General features: G+C 45.1%; 1 protein-coding gene and 1 long non-coding RNA gene across 3 annotated transcripts in view; both read left to right on the forward strand.

Moving 5' to 3' along the window:
- Palm2akap2 (PALM2 and AKAP2 fusion) overlaps nucleotides 1-23,607 on the forward strand; it is a 457,555-nt gene that overhangs the window by 100,666 nt on the left and 333,282 nt on the right. The gene's annotated exons all lie outside the window — the stretch shown is intronic.
- Nucleotides 22,120-22,870, forward strand: LOC144377324 (uncharacterized). Of its 2 annotated transcripts, none has more exons than XR_013438217.1 (2): nucleotides 22,120-22,348; nucleotides 22,821-22,870. It is a non-coding gene; the product is annotated as an uncharacterized LOC144377324 (long non-coding RNA). The 2 variants fall into 2 exon arrangements; XR_013438216.1 differs by having other exon boundaries at nucleotides 22,120-22,325.

Below are 23,607 nucleotides of genomic sequence, written 5' to 3' on the forward strand. Positions count from 1 at the left end.
GCAAAACAGCTTGGACTCTAATTTACAAAATTAGGGCCAGTTAGGCTACTACTTCTCTAAATATGTTAACATGAATTAGGGACAGAGCAGGACAATGATCTAGGTATTTGTTGTATTAGTCCATTTTTCATTATTACAATGAAACATCTGAGTCAGGCTAACTTGACTTATTTACTTTTTAAATAGGGCTATTTGGCTCCTAGTTTTGGGTGCTGTAAGTCCAAACAGCTTGGTGCTGGCTCTGACCCCATCTTAGTGCTGCCACAGTGGGCACATATGTGGGGGAAGAGATCACAACAGGAAGCCAGAGACTGACCGAGGTTCCACAAGATGTTCCAAGGGCACATCCCACTTACCTGTGAACCTTTCAACACTCGACCTCCTAAAATTCTCACTTCCCACACCACAACCTGTGGAACTTTGGGCCTTAATAATATTCTTCAAATAAGTCTGGTCTACTAAAATTCCCATAGCAGAGTCCAGGAGCTGAGAATTGAAAGGACTTTGAGAAATCATCAAGTTTCAGCTCTCCTCATTCCCATTTTCCCTTCCTTCCATCTTTCCCTCCTCCTTTCCTTTTCCTATGGTAGTAAGAATACTGTGGATGGCCATCTTCTTGTGTGTTCTCACATGACTGAGGATAGACAGAGAGGAACTAAGCTCTCTGGCATGTCTTCCTTTCAGGACACTAACCCCACCAGGATAGCACTACCTTCATGATCTAAATACTGCCCCCAATGCCCCGTCTCATTCAGGATTGGGATTTAAACTTGTGAATTTGTGGGGGACACCAACATTCCATCCATAGCACCATTTTCATAAATGGCACCACCATGCCACCCCAAACCTAGACCTTACCCCTGACTCTTATTCCTCTTATTCCATGGAATCCCTTCTGTCTCTCCTGCCAAAACCAGCGCCCCTCAGCACCCACACCTCCACCACCTTCACCTGCAGCTGCACAAATCCACCAGCCTCCTCACTCTCCCTGCCCCTCCTTCCAATCCCCACTCCCAGGTGCACAGCAGCCAGGAGCATCTTTAAAATGTAAACCAGATAATGAGTCTTCCCTACTCACCCTTCCAAAGGCTTCTCATCCAGAAAAGTGCAAATTCCCAATCAAGACCAAGGCTCTTTATAATTGGCCCTGCCAACTTTTATCCCTCACCTCCCACACTTCCCCTCCATTCATGTTGCTCTGGCCACAGTGGTCTTCAGGCTCCTCCTCCAAGATGCCGAGCCCATTCTGCCCAGGCTCTTGGTCTCATTGTTCCTTCCGTCTTCCCCCAGATCTTTGCATGGCTGGCCTCCTCACACCATTCAGACCTTTGCTTGTCATTAGAAGACTTAACTTCTAACTGAGCTGAATCCAGAGCCACATAAAGAGCTGGAAGACTCATTTGTTCAAAACGCCTGCAGCTATTGGCCTGAGGGAGTGTGTGCAGGATGCCCCTGATCTTGGCTGGCAGTTGAACCTGTAACAAGAATCAGAAAGGAGAACCATCTAAGTCTAGGAGAAAGTAAAAGGCAGAAAGACAACCTAGCAAAAGTTTTCCGCTCACACTTTCATTTGGCCTGGTTGGTCCTTTCATTTATTCAAGGAAGGTTTATGGAGTGCCTGCCATGTTCTGTCAGGCTCTATGCTAACCCTGAAAATATCATCCAGCCCCCACATCCACTCCTCAATATCCCCTTACTATGCTTTACTTTTCTGTAAAGTCCTCATGCAAATATTCATTATTTATTTATTTTTCTATAAAGAGAGCCCCACTCAAATGAAAACTTCATGAGTACTTCAATCCACAATTTGCTGAACCCATGACAAATTGCAGCACCATCTTTGATCACATTAGCATTTCATCAGGAGCCTCAGGCTGATGTGAATTTCTCACTACTGCAGACAACGCCTGGATGACCTTCTCAGACACGAATCCTTGCATCCTGAAATCAGTTTCTTTAGCTATTCCTAAATACAGAATCACCTACATCAATGGGTATTTATAACATGTCAGGTTGCACCACCAAATAGACCTTCAAAAGCTTGTACTGATTTATATCCACACTCATACCAATAGGCTATGGGACAGTGTAGAATCACTTCTGAAATCTGGTCAAAAGAGATGATAGTCAACACAACAGCATCACATGATTGCATCTTTGAATACCTGTGCAAAGAACGTTTCCCTCATGTCTGCTTGCCATATGTATGTAGGATTTTTAATGCGAGGGATTGGACCCAGGGCATTGCACATGCTAAATATGCACCACATATATTTATTTTTATGAGTTGGTGATTGTACATTTCATCTACTAATAATCTTCATTTTTTCTTGTTAACTTGTAAGAATTTATGCTGTTGATCTGTTACACATAGATGTTGCAGATATGTTTTTCTAATTTGTTATTTGCTTTCTAATTTTGATTGTGGTACTATTTCTTTGACAGACATTTTAACGGGTTTTGGACCAATTTTATCTATTTTTTTTTTTTAGAATATATCTTGTTTTTTATTATACTTACAAAAAATCTCTTTCATCATGAAATTAAATAGTCACTATTTATGCTTAGCTCTCCAATGCACATGGAATTTAATCTGAGTGTTGATGGTGGGACATGGATCCCGAATGTAGTAAATTTGTCCCAAAGATGAGCCATATCTTTTACAAATTTTAGTGGATATTCCATCATTTTGCCACAAATTGAAATTTCAACTTTCATCACATACTAATTGCTTTGAACGATTTGAAATTGTTTCAGACCTGGTTAGCCTTGGGTAATTTTGAGCACCTTTAATTTTTTTAAACATTTCAGAGCAAAGGAAACTATATAAGAATGCCATACTGTAGGTCCTTTTTTTTCACAACCCATGAATACTTTAATATGTAATAAACTTGCTTAAAATAAAAAGACTTTGATCTGGTGCCTTTCCCACATCGTAAAGTAACCATTGGTTCTCAGTGCTAACAGTCTCTTATGGTAAGAAAGTTGTTTGTGAAAACCTAAAGGCAAAGAAAGAGGGAGGACAACGCCACATAGAAATTCAAATAATGCCCTGCACAACTCTAAGTAGTGTCTGTCATGTAGCAAGTTATATAATTGGGCCTCTGAGTTTTATATTCTACAGTCTATACAGTTGTAGGTAGTGATACTGAAAAGATGATCCCTGTTCTCATCCCCACTCAACTCTCGAAAAAAACAAAAAAAAAACACCGCAGAGCCTACAAGATCTTTGAGGTCAACTTCATCATTTTATAGAAAAGCATGCCAAGGCCCATAAAAAAAAAAAGAATGGACTTGTCTATGGTCACAAAACTTAGTGATATAACAGGAATTGATTCCAGACTTTTCTTCCTTTGCATGATTTAGTTCTTTTGTTTTTGGTTTATTTAAGATTTCTATTTATTTCTGAATAGGTAGCATATTCACATTGATTGAATTTCAAAAGACAAAAGATCACAGACTCACAAAAGTATCCCACTCATTACCCGCTCATCCCTCTAAAATCCCTATAAGTAAACCCCAATGCCAGTTACTGACACCTCTTTCCAGAGAGCATCCATACATAGTCAAGAAAACAGGAACCAGTCCCCCTATTTTGCCCTTAATGCTAACAGACTGTACACTCATCTGCATTTCAACTTTTGATTTCCAATATAACCTGATGATTATTCCTTATCAGCAGGTGAAGAGTTCTCTCAGCCTCTCTTACTGTAAGTGAAGCATATTCTACAGAATGGTATAAACCGCTCATTTAACTCTATTAAAGGACATTAATTTGCTATCACAAACAGTACTACATTAAACAGTGTACTCACGTCGTTTTGCATTACAGGTGACCTGTAAGAAAAGTCTCGTGCAAGTAGGATTGCTGGGTCAAAATCATTGTGCATTTGTAAACCTACTGGACACTGCCAATGGTCCCCACAAGGGGTGTCCCAAGGGTACCTGACTGTCATATACCCTCACTAACACCGTGTTCACAAATGTGGTCCACTTTGCCCATCTGATGCGTACAGTGTAGTTTCCATTTGTCTTCCTCTTAGTGTGAGTGAGTTTAAGCACCTTTTCCTGCGTTAAAGGTTATCTGTGGTTTCTCTTCTGGGTTTTTTCTAGCCCTTTCCTTTGCTTACTTTTTTTTATTGGAGTGCTTGCCTTTTGTCTTACCACTTCATAGAAAAAAGAAGAAATTCTCACTGGTTGTATTAACATGGAACGTCTTTTCATGTATTTGAGAGCCCCTGTGTTTTCTCCTCTGAACTCTGTGCTCTTTGGGGAGTTGTTAGTGATCTTTTTCTTCTCAGTTCGTCAAGTCACTTTTGAATGATAGAACCTGGATTCTTGGGCTTCTACTCCTAATCTCCCACACTGAAGTATGCTATCGTCTCTAATGACATTGCACTTTCTTTTATTTCATAGAATGGAAGTATATTTCATAAGTGTATATGTAAAAACTAATCAATTTTCTAAACACCATCAGCTCAGAAAACCTGGCCTTCACACTGCGATCACTCACTCATTCAAGGCGAAAGATCATGCGAATCATTTAATCCCTGGCAAATGCATCATTATATAAGAACTTTTAGAATTAAAAAAATGATCAAACCTATAACAAATTTTGCAAACAATTTATAAACAGGTACCAAAGTCTAATACATTTGGTAGAGAAGGAAAAATAGTGGTGATTAATTGAAATCTGTCTGGTCCAGTTTAAATGCAAGGTCCTCTGTGAAGTTGTTCTTGATTTCCCTGGATGGATGTTTCTCTTGCCTCTGAATTCCCACAGAAGCCTGTGCCTGTCTTAGGGGGCTTATCAATGTCTGTCTTTTGTTCTAGTTAGTTACACACATGAGTATTCCTAAGTGCGCTGTTGATTTGCTGTACTGATCATAGATTTTTTCCAAAAGGAAACTTCAAAGGTCCCAAACCACAGTCTTTTTTTAAAGAATTACTGAGGTATAATTTACATACAGTAAAATCCACCCTTGTCAAGTGTGTAGGTCAATGAGTTCTGACAAATGCATATATAGGTGTGTAATCACCTCCCAAATCAACACACAGGACAGTTCTGTCACCACACAGTGTTCTCTTGGTCCTTTGTTTGTCCATCTCCGCTCTCCACCATTAGCCCCTGCCAATCGCTGATGGGATTTCTGTCCCAGTGGTTTTGACTTTTGCAGAATGACTTATAAAAGGAGTCATGCATTCTGTAGCTTTTTGCATCTATTTTTACTCTCAAGCCACAGTACTTTGCAATTAAACCCAGGGGAAATAATTTACTCGTGGCTCTGTGGAATGTAGGCTGGGTAGACTTGCTCACCAAAATCATGCCAGTGGTTAGACAGCGCGAGCAGAGGAAGGGGAGGGAGGACAGAAACTGAGGCAGAAATAGAAGAAAACCCTAACATTTCTTATAACATTCTTTTCTCTTTACAAATTGTTATATTCTCTCTGCCGCTGAGGACCATGAGGTTCATATGTTGTTTTAATGGCTTATCCTCAGACAGACCCAACTCTGATTTGAAGGACTTTGTTCTGTGGACTTTTTCAGGCTCCCTCTTTCCCGAAGTCTAGTGAGGGGGCATTGAGGAGAACAGCTGTCCACTCATGAAAGAAGTGGTCTCTTTCTCACTCACCCTGTAAACCGGAAATTAACACAAAAGATTGTTAAAGGGATCAACGAGAGAGGCATCTTTTCTTTTGGTCCTTCCAAGGCAAATGCATTTCATTTTCCTTCCCAATACCTCACTGGGAACATCTCAACTCTCACATTTTTCTTATTTTCCTTTTTTTTTTATACTCAAATTATTTTTGAATTCCTGTGATTTTTGTAATAGAACATGTTATCCCAACACATGCCACAAAAAAAAAAAAAAAAAAACTGTGAGTGAGTTCCACCTACCTCCTTTTGGACTGTCATTTGAATGGATAGTATGGGTCAGTTTCATTCAGGACCGCTCCAGAAGCAGTATTCTGTTCGCCATTTCTTCCTGTGTTCCCTGTGTAAGTAAATGAACTAAATGAGAATGCCTAGGAACAACTTTAAGAAATATTTTATGTCTTGGGTCTATTTGGATATAAAATAAGCTAGATATACAACAGTACTAAAATGAATGGAAACTCTAGTCTTATGGCATTTTAAGGTGTTGATAAACCAACAAGATTACATGGCAAATTTCTTTCCCAATCATGTTATTGCTTTTCTGCAAACAATCGGAGTGTTTGAAGGAAGATGGTTAGGAATGATGATAGCAGGCATCACTTTATAGGATGTTGTGAAATGAGGCCCAAGAACCAAGATAAAATAGTGTGAAAGAAATCATATTCTATCATATGAACCCAGGTACTTCCCAAAAGAGGTTTCCAGAGTATTCCAGGTCTGTGGGAAGTTTATCCTTTGAATTTCTCATGATTCCTTTTTATAATTAATTATGTCTCTGACAATGGTTCTTTTTTTTGACAATGAACTTTGGGCCATAGAAGGAGAGTGGCATCTGGATTGTAAGTGTAAGTTTTCTTTTTTTTTTTTTAATTTAAAATATTTGCCTATTTAATATTCTGGAAATTTGTAATAAAATTTCTTCCTAAAGTATAAAAAAGTTCTGTTTAATACTGGATGTGTGGAACAGTGTTTATACTCACCTTTAATCAATTTATGGTGCTCACTGGCAAATATGCTACCCCAGACCCACAGAGGGATTGTAGGAACTGCCAAGTCTTAAAAGAGCTGTGTCTGCATCACAGAGCAGTAATAGACGCGGTGCTTTAGCAGGGCAAACCAGACCAGAAAAGGCCCTAAATCATCACAAAGGGGCAAAAATGACCTTTGTGTGGTTTTTGTTTAGTTTGTTGTGCTTTGAGAGAATCACACATTTTCAAAGAAGAAAGAGGAAAACAACACAGAGGAAGTGACCTGTTTTCCTACCAGCCAGGGGTAGGGACAGGGACAGGGGCAGGGAGGGGACAGGGATGCCAAGGGCAGGAACCAGAGTGAATGTTAGGACTTTAGGTCCAGAAACATTTGAGTATTGGAGAGAGATCAAAGATGGAACAGTGTGCCACCTGCACAGGACCATGGTCAGAACAAGTCCCCTTGGGCCCCGGGGGACACAGAAGCCAAGAGAGAACAGAGTGGAGTGCTGTTCAGACAAGGGAAGGCCACTTCAAGGACAGACTTGTGGAGAGGCTGGTGGGTCTCAGGAGGGCAAAGGCACCTTACAAGCTTGAAATCCAGAAGGCTAGACTTCTTCTGTCTACCCTGCAGGTGCCTGGTTAACAGCCATGTCCTAGTGATTCTTCCACCTGCTCAAACCTGCACCTTCTTCTCCATCACAGGTCTGAGGATAGAGTTGGGAGGAGGCACCATGGGTCTCCTTGCCTGTTGCCCCTACTTGTTTTGTAATCCTGGGGACAATACTCTTCCTCCCATGACTCAATTTTCTCATCTGAAATATGGAAGTAATAATTCTGCACCCTCCTGAGGACCTGTCAGGGATGGTGAACAAGCTGACAGGCATGCAACACTCACACGTGTACAGTGCTCCATGTTGTGGGTATGTCCATTTCCTAGGACTGTCATAACAAACCACCACAAACTGCGGGACTTCAAACAATGGAAATGTACTCTCTCATTGCTCTGGAAGCCAGAAGTCTAAAATCAAGGACTCAACAGGGTTGGTTCCTTCTGGAATCACTGAGTCTCTGTTCCGCGCTTTCCTCCTGCCTTTTGCTGTCATTCCTTGGCCTGTAGACATAGATCTCGAGTCCCTCCTCCTCTCTCCATGTGGCCTTCTCTCCAGGTCTGTGTGTCTCCAATCTCTCTCTCCTTTCTCTTATAAGGAGACCAGTCATTGGATTTAGGGTCCACCCTAAATTTTGGGGGAAAAAAATCTCATTTTAAGATCCTTAGTTTATATCTGCAGATCCTTATCTCCAAATTAGGTTGTATTCACAGGTTCTGGGGTTAGGAATTGGACTTATCTTTTGGGGAGCCACTATCTCACTCATAACAGCTGTCATGATTATTTCCCACCTCCACCCCCCAACTGTCATGATTTTTTAAATTCTATTTTATTTTATTTTTTTGTGGTGCTGGGGATTGAACCCAGGGCCTTGTGCACTCTACCAGCTGAGCTCTATCCCCAGCCCTGTCATGATTATTTTTGATTCAAGATCTTACTGTCTCTGACTATGCAATTAAAACAGGCTCCCTGCTCATAGTCAGCCCTTAGCCTCATTCTCGGTAAAGTAGTCCCAGGGATCTTTCCAAAATGACTCCCTGCTTCCCTCCTTCAGTGCTTCCCAGTACCCACAGAACAGGTAGCAGCTGAACGAGGCTGTGATCTGGGGCCGGCCTCCCCTTCACAGTGCCATTCCCCACACCCCTCCACCTCACCCAGCTTTCTCCCAAGCAGGATGGCTTCCAGTGCCCCCGACCCACAGCATGCTTCCCTGCCACCTGGCCTTTGCATAGCCCACCCCTTCTGCCTGATCACCATTCCCCCACCACCACTGAAGGTCTGCGCATTCTTGGAGATTCAATTCTTATTTCATTTCCTTCCTAGACACCCCCAGGAGCTCCTCCAGACCCAAGAATTGGCTTTCCCTTCTATACACCTCCGGCATTTTGGACTCATCCCTGTCTCCAAATTGTGCCCATTTCCTTAAAGGTCTGTTAATGTTTGGGTTGCTCCTTGAAGGCAGTGCCTTTTTCAACTCTGTATCTCCAGGGCTGGTGCAGTAATGGAAGGTCTTGAATGATGAGGGAATGGGTTGATGGGTGGGCAGGTGGATGGAAGAGGCGGGTGAATGGAGGGGACGATGGGACGGGTGGAGGGATGGAATGAGACGGGATGGATGGATGGAGGAGAAGTGAGTGGATGGGGGAGTGGATGGGTCTGTAGTTGAATAATAAGTGGAAAGAAGTTGATTCAGAGTCAGGGATCCTGTGGAACCACAAAGTGAAGGCTGGACAAAATCTGAAGTCGTCTGTGGTTAGATAAGCTAACCAGTTATTACTGAGGAGGGAATGTGGCTGCTCAGAATTCCTATCTGTGGAGCACGAAGTAGGACAGCCATGCATCCAAACGGTCCCAGATGCGATGCCCACAGTAACTTGGAAGAACTCACTATTGTTCTCCAGGCTACATTCTGCTTCAGTAGGTCCAGGGTGGGCCCCTAAAGACCCATTGGATTTAGAGTCCATCCTAAATTTGGAAAAAAAAAAAAATCTCACTTGAAGATCCTTAGTGTCTATTTGCAGATCCTCATCTCTGTCCACAGACTACACTGGGAGCAGCCAGGCTTTCGGAGGTTCTGGTGTGAGGAAGACCCGCAGGCCCAAGAGACACAAATCACAGCTGGGTCAGGAGCTTGGTGTCCACGCGGTGACTGATGGAGGCCTGTGGTTCCTGTGACGCACGGGCTTGTCTCACACCTAGTGCCACTCTCTGCCTGGAAGCTCCCCCAGGCCCTCGCGGAACCGTCACACCCTGGGAGAGGACGCAGGCAGGCGCTCTGACTTCCTGTTAAGATTTGTCAAGTGTCCATCCATCTCGTCCTGGGAGTCCTTTCAGAAAGCACACTTAGCACTTAGCTCTTCAGAGGTAGGCCTCAGGGTCACCATTTTTGCCCATAAAAGGGCCATTTGTGTTTCAAAATGTGGAGTCGATGACCCTGCCAAGTGAGAACAGCTTTGTCGGCCTGGTTTTTGGCACAAATGACTTGAGTGTTTTCCAAACACCATTAAATGCCAAAGCCTCTGGCTTCCATTTGGTCCAGGTGTCGCAGCTCAGAGTCCCACAGCCAAACAGGGTGAGGGAGGGGGTGGAATATGAGAGCAGCCTACAGACGTCGGGCTATTCCTTCCCAGAGGCGGATCTGCATCTTCTTGTGGTGATTTCCTCCAAGCAGCCTTCCCCGAAGGTCAAGCCATAAGCAAAGGCCCTCCCTCGCTGCCCGGGCTTACAGGGTGGACTTGACCGCATCACAAGGTCACCCTCAAGGTGAAGCTGTTGGGGGGTTTCATGCTTCATCCTTTATAAAGCTGCTCACAAAGGCTCTGGCTTTCCACATAGTGGACTCATCCTTTAGGTTTTCATTTCATATTTTTAATTCCTAAAATCTAGAACAACACTGCTTCATTTTAAAATCCACACGTGGATTAGTTATCATCCTCATCACCAGAATAATAAGAGCCGGCACAGATCTTCTTGTGGATCAAGTGGACATCGTTATTAGCCTCAGTTTACCCAGGATGACATTGAGGAACGAGAGGTTAATAAGAGGGAGGCCAGTTTTGGACCCAGAGCTTTCTGGCGCCAGCACCTTTGGCCACTGCTGATCGCTGTTAACTAGCTTTGTGAGAGTGCTGAGTACCTGCCAGTACCGATGTGCCATGGGCTTTACATGGCTTACCTCCTTCTACCCCCCAAATGCTCTTAAAGACAACACTGTTAACTCCATTTTCTGATGAAGGGAACCAATGTGAGAGAAATGACGTCATGAGTCTCTGCTCCGTCTCAGAGCTGCGGTGTGAATCCCTCTCTGATTCTGTGGCTTCCTCAGTGGACTTTGGTCCTGTGCCTGGCCGTTCCTCTCCTCCAACCACCATGGAGGGTCTGTCTGCCTGCTCATTCCATTGGCACACACCTGGCCTGTGCCCACTGTGACACTCCTCCCTGGAAGTCCCTTTTACCATGGAAAGTAACAATCAGGTTCCAGGGTGAGCATCTGCGGGGCCATTTTTCTGTCTACCACTACCATAGAAGTCCAGGGGTGGCACATGAATCCTGAAGGATCCTCCAGCAGGTGTCCCCGCTCACACCTTCTTCCCTTCCTCATCCCTGTCAGCCAGGTGGCCTTTCAGGTTGTAAATACATCCCTTCACAGCTCGCTTGGCCAAGGCTCACCCTCCCAAGGCCTCTGTGTGGTCCAGCTTCTCCCCGGCCTTCTCCTTGTTCCCTCTGCCCCCGCCACACTGGTCTGCTTGCTGCTCACACTAAGCTGAGCACAGTCACATCCCAAAGTCTGGCCTCTTTTTTTTTTTTTAATTGGTTGTTCAAAACATTACAAAGCTCTTGACATATCATATTTCATACATTAGATTCAAGTGGGTTATGAACTCCCATTTTTACCCCAAATACAGATTGCAGAATCATAGTAGAGGATAGGAAAGGTAGCAGAATACAACGGTTACTAATATGGCATTATGTAAAAATGTGGATGTGTAACCGAAGTCTGGCTTCTTAGCCTGGAAAACTTCCCTGGATATTTGCATAACTCTAGACACCATTCAAGTCTCTGGCGGAACATCATTTCCTCCTTCCATACCCAACCCAGCACCCCACGCCGCTTCTTAGTGGGCTTGGTTTTCTGGAGAACGTTTCTGCAGTTATTGTGGAGATCTCCCTATTTTTAGTTGTCTCTCTCTCTGTGTCTTAAGTGCAAAATGATGGCTCATCTCCAGCACAAGAGACAATGCTTCTTTCAAAGCATGAGCCCAAAGCGTGTGCCAGAATGGGAGAGGGAAGGAAAGGAGGAAGGAGGGGGCAAGATTGGGAGGAAAAAGGGCGAACAGAGGAGGGAAGGAGGAAGGAAGACGAGAAATGAAGGAAGGCATTAAGGAAGAAGTTGGCTCAGTTGACCGTCCTTTTTGTGGTTGTTATCTGAGCCCTCATCCCTTAGAAAAGATCATATTCTAAGTACTTCAAAGGGAAAGGAATCACTTTTACCTTTTCTAGGTGCATTTTTTTTATGATATTTCTTAATGCTCTCCGTATTTTAATAGTCTCACAAAGGCCCATCCTTCAAACAAGTTCTCATCAGTTGCCATTGTACCAAACACTTAGAAACTCTGTGACTAGAGGTTCTCTGTGCCTCAGTGTTCTTCTCTGTAACGTGAAGGTAATAATACTGTCACCCTCATAGGGCTGTTACGAAGTTTACCCAACGTGCTTATGAAGCACTCTGAATGGATTCAGGGACCCTAGAAAGCACCATCTGCTTATTAAATTACAAAACATTTATACTTAAATTCAAACTATTATCTCTGATCCTCACTTCAAAACTTCATTCGGGAAGACACTGGCAAACTTTCAGACTTTTACTTGAGCCGGTTTTTCTCTTTCATATCATAACTCATGGGAATACTAGTTTTGTACTCCTTATTAATATAAAATAGCAAATGTGTATTATTTTCTCCACTCATCAATGGTGATATTCCTACCAAATCAATGTTTTCTCTGTGGGCTAGGGCTTTTTTAAATAGAGATTATCAGATTTAGGGTTTTATTTGCTCAGAAGGCAAGTGTGAAATCTTGAGACCGCTCTGAAGTCCGTGGGTGCTGTGGGGGGCAGGGGGGCTGAAACCAGATTCTCATTTGTCACTTGCCTCATTGGGTCACCACGATGGAAGTGCTCAGGCCCCTAGCTCCCTTGCCCCCTCATTAATGACATGCCTGCTCCGTTTGTTTTGGCTTGAACCAACCTAACAGCATTTTTAATTCAGCGACAGACTGTTTTCCTTGGAAGCTACAGAATTCAATGGTTTTGGATCCAGCTCAGATTCTGGCTTGAAGTTCCCAACTGGAAGTAAAATGACTTCTGCCAACAGCAGTCGGGGATGAAGCTGGACAGGCCTTTGGAAAGAGGGTCTGGGGTGTTGGAGGATATTTGTAGTGGTGCCTAATGAGGCAAGACCTGATGCTGTTTGAGGGTGGTATGGACGAATCTAGCTGATGAGTCTGTTTCAACACTGTGCTGGGATTATTTGTTTTAAATGTTTCAAGTACAGGGTCCTAATAATTGGTTTTGCTTTTGTTGCTACCTGGAATAGAAACAATTTCAAGCTCACCCTGGGAGGCAAGGATGAATTGGAAGGACACCTACTGGATATAGATGCAAGGTGGGGGAGACAGAACAGTCACTCTCAAGGACTAAAGGGTGGGTAGACACTGAGACAAAGGAAGCCCTAGTTGGGGGGAAGACAGTGGAGGTAGCTCAAGCCAGGGAAGGATTCGTTGGTGCTGACATCTTTGCTCTGCCAGCAGCTGGGCGTGGGAACTAGGGAAGGGAAGCTCTTGGAGGGCAGAGGATGAATGGGAATCTCAAACAGTCATTGGCTGGCTAGATCCGGGGCTGCAGGAGTTTCTCACAATTCTGTCATTCTTGCATTAACAACCAAGGTGAGCTTCCTAGCTCATGGAGATCAATCCTGTCTCTTGTCACTCAGTTTTTCTGATGCTCTGAGTTCCAGAACACAGACTTTTATTTTATTTTTTTAACCAAAGATTCATGGGTCTTCTAACAGTACTCTTGGAAGACTTCAAGGAATTCCTGAACTCGCCCCCCCAAATTATATACAGAATGCTATACACATGTGTATTGACTGTGGAAAGGAGTCCATCATTTTATTAGATTTTCAAAAGGATTTTGTAACCTACCTTCTCCCCAGAGCTCAGAATCACTGTTCTTGGATGGTAGCAAAAATCCACACAGCAGAACCACTTTGAACTTTTGACTTTTTCAGTCTTTCCTGATGAATGCAGGATTTGGCATAGCCTACACATATACAAAAAGGTTTGCACAGCATCAAAAGACCTTGGATTGCAGCCTCTGAAGGCGAGAGGCGATGAGCAGGTTAGCAGGAGTCATGAGCAGTCATGAGCAATGCTGGTCTAGGCTGGAGGCCCACGTTGGGGACCTGGGGGCATCCCTAGTGCTGGACCAAACTTGCCACTCAGGAGCTTCCTCTGGAACACTGGCACACCTACATGGATACCTATCCAGAGTGACACAGATATTGATCAACAAATAATATTATGTGCATAATTATGAAATAGAATTTGTTGAGCACCTGCCATATGCCAGGAGCTTTGGGTACAGTGCCTCATTTGTCACAAAAATTTCATGAAATGGATACAATTGTCCTTTCCATTTACAGAGACAGTAACTTAAACTAAGAGAAGCCACCTGAATTGCTCAGGGTCATGGAGTGGGTGGAAATGGGACGTGTGGTCAGGTTTGTCCTGGCCGGCCGTGCTTCCTCCCAGCCTGCCGAGCTTCATCACATACAAGCAGCCATCATGGGGACAGGGAGCCCTCCCCTTCAAGGCCATGGCTTTCTGCTTTTTTGAGTTAACTGAGAGAATGACAAGCCAAGCAATCAATTTGCAAGTCACACAGGACGCTAGGAATTGAGAGGGACAACCACTTTTCCTTCCCTGGGGAGACAGGCCTACCCCTGAGGGGGTGGGATTTCTGGAACTCTGTGAAGTTAACAAGAGGAGACTTGGAAAGTTCCAGAGGGAGGGGGAGGCTGCATTCCAGGCATAGCTCATGGTATGAGAAATCACCAAATTTGGAGTGGGACAAACAGATGAGGAAGGTGTCAGGTTCTCTAGGGAGGAGTAGAGGGTGCTGGAGGCCAATTATAGAGTAAAGCTCTAGCAAGATGCTGAGGCAACTTAGCTGAGCCTGAAACAAAGGAGAGCCATCCCACAACCCTAGGACCCCTCCCCCATCCTAACAGAGGGACGGGAATTTCATACAGCTGATGGGGACTGAGTCCCAGACAGAAACCAACTGCCTGTTCCTTAAGGAGGTCTTCAACTCCTTCAGAGAACTCTCTGGTCACAGGAGAAGCTGCATCCGTCGCCATGACTTTCCATTTGCAAAGATAACATAACAAGGATTGGCTTTAGGGTGGGTGAGAGGGAGAAGCAGTAACTCTAGGGGAGGAAGGGAGAGCCTGAAAGACCAAGAGAAGGCGCATGAGTGCCAGCACCGGCACCACCAACCATCCTCCATCCAGCTGAGGGTACACAGCTCTTAATCCCACCCGAAGAGTGGAACGTGGCCACCGCCCTCTCCTCCGCCCCACCCCTAGGAGCTGCCCCAACAGAGACACAATGGCTGTGACACCCCAAAAGGAAGCCAGCTCAATTCTGTACCAGCAGTGGCCCTGCCAGCCGCTCTTCTCTCCATGGCGACAGACACTGCTGTCACCAGGGAGCTGACGAGCTGCTGAGTCTCCATTTCCCGAAGGCTTGGGCCAGACCTGGGAGCTCAGGGGAGTCAGGGAACTGCTTCCTCTCATCCACAGCTCTGAAAAGAGCGCCTGCTCGCACCCTTCCCAGAAAGAAGGGTACACATGCAGCGTGGTGAGAGCATCCTTCCACGTGGGGCCAGCGCAGGATCCCTGCTTGGAGCCTCCAGACTGGCTACCTTCCCTGTGGGCTCCCACACCTTCCGGGGAGCCCCACCGAGCTCCTGGCTTCCTGCCTAAGCGTCTACTGTTGTCCCACCTCCTCAACTATGCCTTCCCCTCTGCTGGGATAAATTTAGCTCCGAATGAATGCAGAAAGCACACATGGAAGCAAACACAGACCAAACAGTCTTCAAATATAGGTTTGGCACACACACAGCTGACCCAAAAAAGATCCAAGCCTTCCCACTTCCTTGTCTTTTGCTCTTCTCTCCTTCTCTCTTCTCATCCTTGGATGGCTTCTTCCCTTTTCAGCATCGACTAAATCTAATTAAACGTGTAGATCACAATGTGAGGAGGCTGTTTGTCTTTAGAACGGTTGAAGTGGAAATCCTTGGGGGACTAAGGAAAATCAAGGCGTCAAGGAAAGCCCTTGGGGGCTCTGGTCATTTTCATTTGCTGGTTTGATTCTCTTAGAAACCCGTCTGTAAGTCAGAAGCACCTTTTGTCTTATACACATGGCACAGGATTTTCTCCTGGTGGGCTGAGCCCGTGGAGTCCCATAAACATGCCCCCCTTGTCCACTCCCCATATCCCTAAGTCCCTAACTTTAAAGCCTTGTCTTTCATGATAGCCTTTCATAATCAGAACACTTATTTATTAAAACACTCTCATTCCTGAGCTCCTTTATTTCTAACAAGAATCCTGTTTGGGGTAGCTAGCAAACTCTATTCCACACAGAAAAACCTATCTCTGAGTCACAAATAAGAAAGTTCAGCTCAGAGCAGTAAAATGACTTCTCTGAGGTCACACAGCAACTGGCAGAGTTAGAATTAGGACCTAGAATTGAGCCTTTTGTCTTGTGTTCTTTTTATTGGATCTTGAGCTACTTTGGGGAAAGGCAACTGGTCTGAAAAGCCCCAGCTGAAGTAGGGGGTGGGGGTTACACTTGAGGAAGGAGCAAATTTTGAGACTGGCTGGCTGTCACCTCTTAGCCAAACAGACTTGGCTGTGCCAGGATATGGAGGGTCGGCAGGGGGTGAGCATATGAGGTCCAGAGCACTGGATTTCAAAGGGCATCAGGAGGGCACGGTATCCATTGGTGGGAGCAGAAGCTCGGCTTTCCCGATCTCTATATTCATTCCTCAGCCAGCAGGGTGGACGGGATTTAGTTGATAGGCCACCGTCGCACCACTGCCAGCCCCACAGGAAATCTCCCTCTTGTCAGCAGTGCTGACTGGCAGAATGTGCCTGGCATTATCGAGTCATGGCGAACAATGAAAGTGTCGACGGCCACACTACAGAAAGGGATTCCACGCTGACGGGGCACATCGTGGTCATTGTACTAAGGCAAACTAGAACGGCCCGTAAGCTCTCCGCGAAGCCAGTGACCCAACCGTGTCTACTGGCATCAGATCACCAGGCTGGGGTGGAACCTAGCCTTCCCAAAGACTTTTCTGGTTTGTAGCTGATTTGTGCACGAGCCTAGAATCAACTCTACCACAGAGCACTTTCAATAACTAGGCAAGTAATGCTTTTCCTGATGCTCAAAGGTAAGTTTTTCTTTCCATCTGCTAGGACTTATCTGTCTCCTTAAGAAATTATAATTATTAAATTGTTCTCCTCCATAAGATAAGATTGTAGGTGTCTGTGAATCATGAAAACGAGAGTCTGGTAAAGAGATTTTTAGATAATAAATGACACAGAGTAGAATCCTTCCCTTAAAAAGATGCAAAACCCCCCACAAGAAACAACACAATAGAAATACCTGCAATGCTGGGCATGGTGGTGCACACCTGCAATGCCAGCGGCTCCGGCTCAGGAGGCTGAGGTAGGAGGATCTGAGTTCAAAGCCAGCCTCAGCAAGGCGAGGGGCTAAGCAACTCAGTAAGACCCTGTCTCTAAATAAAATGCAAAATAGGGCTGGGGATGTGACTCAGTGGTCGAGTGCCCCTGAATTCAATCCCTTGTACCAAAAAAGAAAGAAAGAAAGAAAGAAATACCTACTAATAGGGGGCATTTTAAGAATATTAACAGCTCACTACTTAAAAAAAAAAAAAAAGACTACATCAAAGGGTGGATAGATAAATCAAGCCATTTACTTAATTTGGTCTATGGCACTTATAATGAAGCAACAATTGCCTCAAGTAATTCGCATCCGCTGTGGCCAATCACAAGCACTTTGCATCTGTTTTCCTTTTTCTCATAATATCCTCTCAGGGGGCCTAGATTTTAATCTGTCTTCAGAATTCATGTCATTTCTGTGTCACAACCACCTCTCTGTCCTGATTCCACTTTTCAAAACTTTTATCATGAACAAAATTATTCTGAACCAACATTCAACTAACATAGTATTGTCCCCAGGAGGCCCTGATGTAGCAACCCAGTGAGACTGGACATCACGTTTTTTTATTTCTGTTTATAACTGAGGGAACTGCAGTTCTGATCTATCGTGTGATTTGTCCAGGGCATCACCACAAAAGTAAATGTGGAACCATCTCGAAAAATCCAGCTGCGACGCCTGAACATTCTCTTCCACCACCGTGATCCCTCCTGCAACTCACATCAATCAAGTGAGATTGAGACAGCAACCAAGGGGAAAGTTAACCTACTGAAATGCTAATGTTCATTTCTAGCCAGATTTCCAATCGCTCATTTTGAATCACTATGTAGAGACCTTAGTCAACATGTACCTAAAGCAACATACAGACTAATTTATTTCCCATGCTGGTATTCTACTTTCTAACTCCTTTCTCTATCTCCTTGCTCCACGGGGACTCCCTATATGGATGTGTTATTGGAATCCCATAGAGAAAAACAGCACATTCTTGAAATCCCATCAACTTCTCCAAAGATCTAGTAACCACGTGAGCTAAGAAGACCCCAGGCACGGTTCTCCTTCTTTGGAGACTGTATATTATCAAACAATTCCATGCAAAAGATAGCTGATAAAAATATTTGGGGGGACTCTGGCATTCCTTTCAAAAATCACTTTTTTCAAAGAAAAGCTTCACACTCTTACCTACCATTCCATATTACATTAAATTTTACTCCTGTAAAAGGGCTTGGTGAGTCATTTTCCTCTTGGTTTGCTGAGCTCCTGTTTCTCCCACAAGGGAATAAATTCTGATCATTTTGTGGTTCCCAAAGGGCTCATGTCCTAAAATAGATTCTGAAATTTTTATTAATGAAACATTTATTTTGCATATCTACCATTCTGTATTCTCTCCATATAATGCTTTACAACATAGCATCCATCAGAAAAACCATTAAACTGCTTGAATGGTGCTTACATGCAACACAATTTAATATCTCTGCAAGAACTAGTGATTTGTGACACACATTATTCACCATGGTCGTGTATCATTCCAGATTTTAATGTTTGGAGGGCAGATGGTAACCAATATAGTGTGAGACTAGACTGACTCCTTCGGAATACCAGTCTATAGCCTAACGTCTAGTATGGACTAGCTACAAAATAAGTTTATTAAAGAAATGGCAAAATGTGAGGTATAAATGTCTGTGTTTGTAATGGATTCAATGATTTTACAATATTAAAATTTAGAGATTTGAAGGGAGAAAGGTTGGAAGAGGAAATATTTTCCCTCTACCCCTTGGCTAAGCCTTGGCCACTCTTGGTCTTCTGGTTTCACTGAGGGTTCTTAATCACAAGCAACAGAAATGGATTCTAGTTGGTAGTAGCAGAAAAGGAATGACTCATGCTGTGCTCTGCAGCTCACAGAATAGAGGAGAAGTCTGAAGGAGGAGGCTTGGGCAATGGGCAAGACCAAAGGTAAGCCACCAGCCTGAAATCAAGTGACATTGCAAAGTCAACCAAGGGAAAAGCCATCTTCCTGGGATACTAGTGTATTTACAGAAAGAATCCTCTAAAATACTGTCTTCCAGTTTCTTGCTAGCTCTTGTGCCTGACGGAGCCCAAGTTGCACACCATGCCATACCCTCCAGGGGCTCCAGGGAAATGAGTCCTTGGCATTTACCAGCTTTTATGATATTGGGTGTGGCTCTGTCTCTCACTATGGCTTGTAATGTGAGAACTCCCCAAAGATGGGGAGGGGTTCACAAGGTGGGAAGCCAAAAAAAGAACTGCGTTTGCTACACTTCCTAACTGGCCCAGAACATGGCACCCAGCATCCTGCATTTTCCTCTCTTCTTTGACTTCTTATCACACCTGCAGCCACCAGCTCAATGCTGAATAAACACAACTGTTGCTTATCATGGGTCTCAGACACTTTGAAATCACCAAGGAAGTACCCACCATCACAAATCTTTGGTCTATTGCTAGTAAATTCCATTAGTACAATGATTCCAAAGCCATCGTCTAACCCTCACTGTACCCCGTGGAATTTAATTCTGTGCATGTATTCAGGAAAGTCTAACACAGACTTCTGGTTAGGAACCATGTTTTAATTCTCCCCATTTCTCCCAGCTCCTTTATAAGCCATGTCTATTTTCTGAAGGCCCAGCCAGACCACGATCAGTGTCAACCAATGACCTTTCCTTCAAAGTCAACCAAGGGAAAAGCCATCCTACTGGAACACTGAGAAAACCAAGGCAACAGATATAAATCCACTCAATGGCTCTCTCCTGAGACTTCAACTGGAAATTCTTGTCTTTACCCATTCCATCCCTGTGCCCTGCTTCATTCTTCTTCCTTTCCAAGGCTAAACAGCCTGCCATGCTAACCCAGATGCCTTCTGGTCTAATCCAAGACTTTGCCTAACGCTTGTTTTCCCTTTTGACTAGTTTTGGCCTTACTTCTGTGTTATCTAATACCTTTTGACGGCACCCTATATCACTTTAGTCTCTAGCTTGACCTAAAATCCTTCAGCTAGGCTCTGCTTCCCAAAGACTACCTTCCTATCGCCATCTTCATCTTTCACAAAGATCTGAAAGGAGGAGTCTGTACTCTCTCTTCTTGCCCTTCTCTCCTAAGTGTTTCCAGGCCTACCCTCTGGACCCGCGGCTCTCCAATGTCACTCTGGCTTCCTGATTTCTGGAGCCAGTGGGTTCCTCTTAGTCTGCACCCTCCTTGGCCTCTTAGATGCATGTGACTCTGTTGAAATCCCCTGTCCTCCTGCTGTGGCTTTTGGTGCAAATCCCTCCTGATTTTTCCTCCCGCTTCTCAGGTGATCCTTTATCAATCTCCTTTGCTGGGACTTTGTGCTCTTCTTCTCTGTTTTCTCATCCTGCCCATTCTCATTTCTTCAGCTATAATTGTGAAGTGAGTGGCACTTAGATACATGGCCCAAGCCTGGTTCTTCTATTCTGAAGTCCAGATCTTTCCAACAGATCACAACTAAAGGGTGCCCAGACCCTTTTCCTTCCCATTTCCCTTTCCATCACATCTTTAAAAATTTATTGAGGCTAAATATACATGATATAAAATTTACTACTTTCTCCATTTTTAAGTGCTCAGTTTAGCAATATTAAGTACATTCACATCATGTGCCCCATCATTCCTTTTTGATGCCTATAGAGCTGAGGGGGAAAGGACCATTTCTTGTTTGTTTCTTCCTGGGGCCTGCCACACCTCCCTTCACTGGCGACCCTGGTGTTTAATGGCTGAGAACATAGGCTCTGGGAGTTCTGCTCAGAGTTTGAATCCCACATCTATGACCCTGGCTGAGGTTTCAGCCTCAGAGTGGCCTCACTTCTGCATCTTGGTATTCTCTGCTTTTGTTTGTTATACATTCTCCTGAAATAACAGCTTTGTTTATTTGTGAGGAACTCCCTGCCACAAATAACTTGTCCTGCAAGGGCTCAGGCTGGAAACAAAGAGAAAATGCAAAATTTGAAGAAAGTGATGGGTCTTAGCCAGAAAGTACAAGTTCCTGATACATTGGAGCAGGGATGTCACACTTTGGCATTAGCTTAGATTTATGACACAAACAGCTCCACCAACACACTTTATGCAGAAGAGAAAACAATCCCTCATTTAAAATGCTTAGGTGAGGGCTTTCATCCTCAGATCTCCCGGTGATTGCTCATCAAGTGACAGTTAAAAATCTCTAAAAGTTGAAAGGGCAATTCATTTGAAATGGAAAGAACTTGCCCAGAAAACAGATGATTTGGGGGGAAATTTCATGTGCATATCTCCTAAAATGCTTTCTTAAGTGCTGCACTTATAGAATCACATGGATCCAAAGAGGCCATGTTGGTTTTTTTTTTCTTCTTCCTTCTTCACAGTATTTATTTCATTCTATAGGGGAAAGTTTTCTAATGAATGTTGGGGATTCTAGCAAGTCCTTACTGATTGTTGAGAGGAATTTTGTTTGCTTTCAGCATTTCTTTCTTTCTTTTTTTTTTTTTTAGTTGTAAATAGACACAATATCTTTATTTATTTATTTTTAGGTGGTGCTGAGGATTGAACCCAATGCCTCACACGTGCAAGGCAAGTGCTTTACCACTGAGCTACAGCCCCAGGCCTGCATTTATTTCTTTTATGGATCAAGTCTTATCCATCCCCATAATCACCCCAGGAAATGTCACAAAAGACTCACTTTAGTATAGAAGACCCTCAAAGGTTACCAATACAGAATGTCACAGAATAATAATAAAAGCAGATTTCTGTAACGCCTTTTACAATATACTTTATAATATCCTTTGTAAAGATACTTCTTTGAGGTAACTCTGGGATCCTCCATGTTTTATCCAGATGAGAAAACTGAGGTTCAGAGTGGTTAAGTGAGTTGCCCAAACTTTCACAGTTTTCAAACTGCCCAACCCAGCCTAGCCAGCAATCCAGGACTGCAAACTCTCTGCTTACGCCACATTTGACCTCACCAGAAGGGTAACTGGCCCATTTGGAGATATACCCTGCCCTCAGCTGACTAGATGCTTAAGGACCCTGCCATCTACAGCATGTGGGCGAGGCAGCTCTTCCCTGTTGGATACTTCCCAGCAAGGAGCCCAAGCATCTGGCGTGAGCTAGAAGGCGCCCAGAATACTCGGCGGCCGCAGCCCGCACGTAAGGGCACGTGCTGGGGCCCCGCATTCTGCCAGAGTGCCTTCCACTGGCGTCTGCTCAGCGGAGGCGCCACCTTGGTGGGCTGCGGCCCCAGCGCACGCGTATCCACTGAGTCGCGAGCCGTGCGCCCTGGAGGTTGGTGGAGCGGCGCGTCCCAGGTGCCCAATCTCGCGGCGTCGCCTATTCGCGTCCTAGGGACCCTCTGCGGCGGCTGTCCCGGCTTCTGCTGCCTGCCTGGAGCCGCCCGGGCCGCGGCCACGGGTCCCCCACACTCCAGGGGCGGAGCGAGGCGCCGAGACGTCAGGGCGGAGGACGAGCGCGGGGCGAGCGCGCCCTCCCGGCGGCTGCCCGCAGCCCACGTCCCCGGCTGGCGCTGCCGGCGGCGACCGTGAGATGCAGTTAGCGGCGGCGCTGGGGCGCAGCCAGGCGGCCGCGCGGGCGGGGACCAGGGGCTGAACCCGAGAGCCAGCCGTGCGCACAGCTCTGCCCGCTGCCCCCAAGCGACCCCGCTGCCTGGGCTCTCCTAGGTTCTAGCTAAGCCCCCCGGGGTGCATGTCAGTTTCCTTGGGTGACTACAGCGTGTGTTTTGTTTTTCTTTCCTCTTTCTCCTGCCTGGGTGCCCTTCTCCAGGATGGCAGAGGCGGAATTGCACAAGGAGAGGCTGCAAGCCATAGCAGTAAGTCCACTTTCATTTTATTTTCTTGCTCTATTGTCTGGGGTGGACGGGGACCCCGAGGGTTTTGGGGTGAGCGGCATGCCAGCGTGGAAGCCTCGGGCCATATGTTCCCCAGTAAAGTCTGTCAACCCTCAGCGACGTTGTCTTTTCCTAACCCCCCAGGGCGCATTTAGGACTGGGGATTTGAACGTGAAAGATTGGCTTAGAAATAAGATTCTTGACACTGGGCTGTGGGGACAGACTACTCAGGCTTGGGGGGCGACTCCTGGAATATTAGCACCCAGTGCTCAGGAGTGCACTGGCTTCGTATGCTGGAAAAGGGAGAGAAGGACGACCTGAACGGTGGCTGCCTTCCTCTGCGGAAGCCGTTGGCCTGTTAAGTGGAAAACCAGGAGCCAGCTACTGGGTCAGCCAGCCACGCGGTGAACCTCCTCCCAGAAACCAGGAGTGTTACTCTCCCCTTCTCTATTTGATATTGACAAGGCCCTGGCCCAAGCTACCACCCTAGAGGGGTCTGAGGACTTCTAACAACTGCTGGATCCTGAGAATAATATTCCAAGGGAGCCTCTTCTCTGTGGGGTGTGGATTATCTGCAGACCTCCTTTCGGCATGCAAAAGAGCAACCGGGTTTGGCAAAGTTCATATGCACTTTCAGAAAAGTGCACTCATGTGCATCTTGGGTACAAAAAATAACTCACTGAGACTGCCTAGATTTGAGCAGTCTTGCCAGAGTGTTGCCAA

This window comes from Ictidomys tridecemlineatus, chromosome 4 (genome assembly GCF_052094955.1).
Source record: "Ictidomys tridecemlineatus isolate mIctTri1 chromosome 4, mIctTri1.hap1, whole genome shotgun sequence".
Taxonomy (NCBI): Eukaryota; Metazoa; Chordata; class Mammalia; order Rodentia; family Sciuridae; genus Ictidomys; species Ictidomys tridecemlineatus.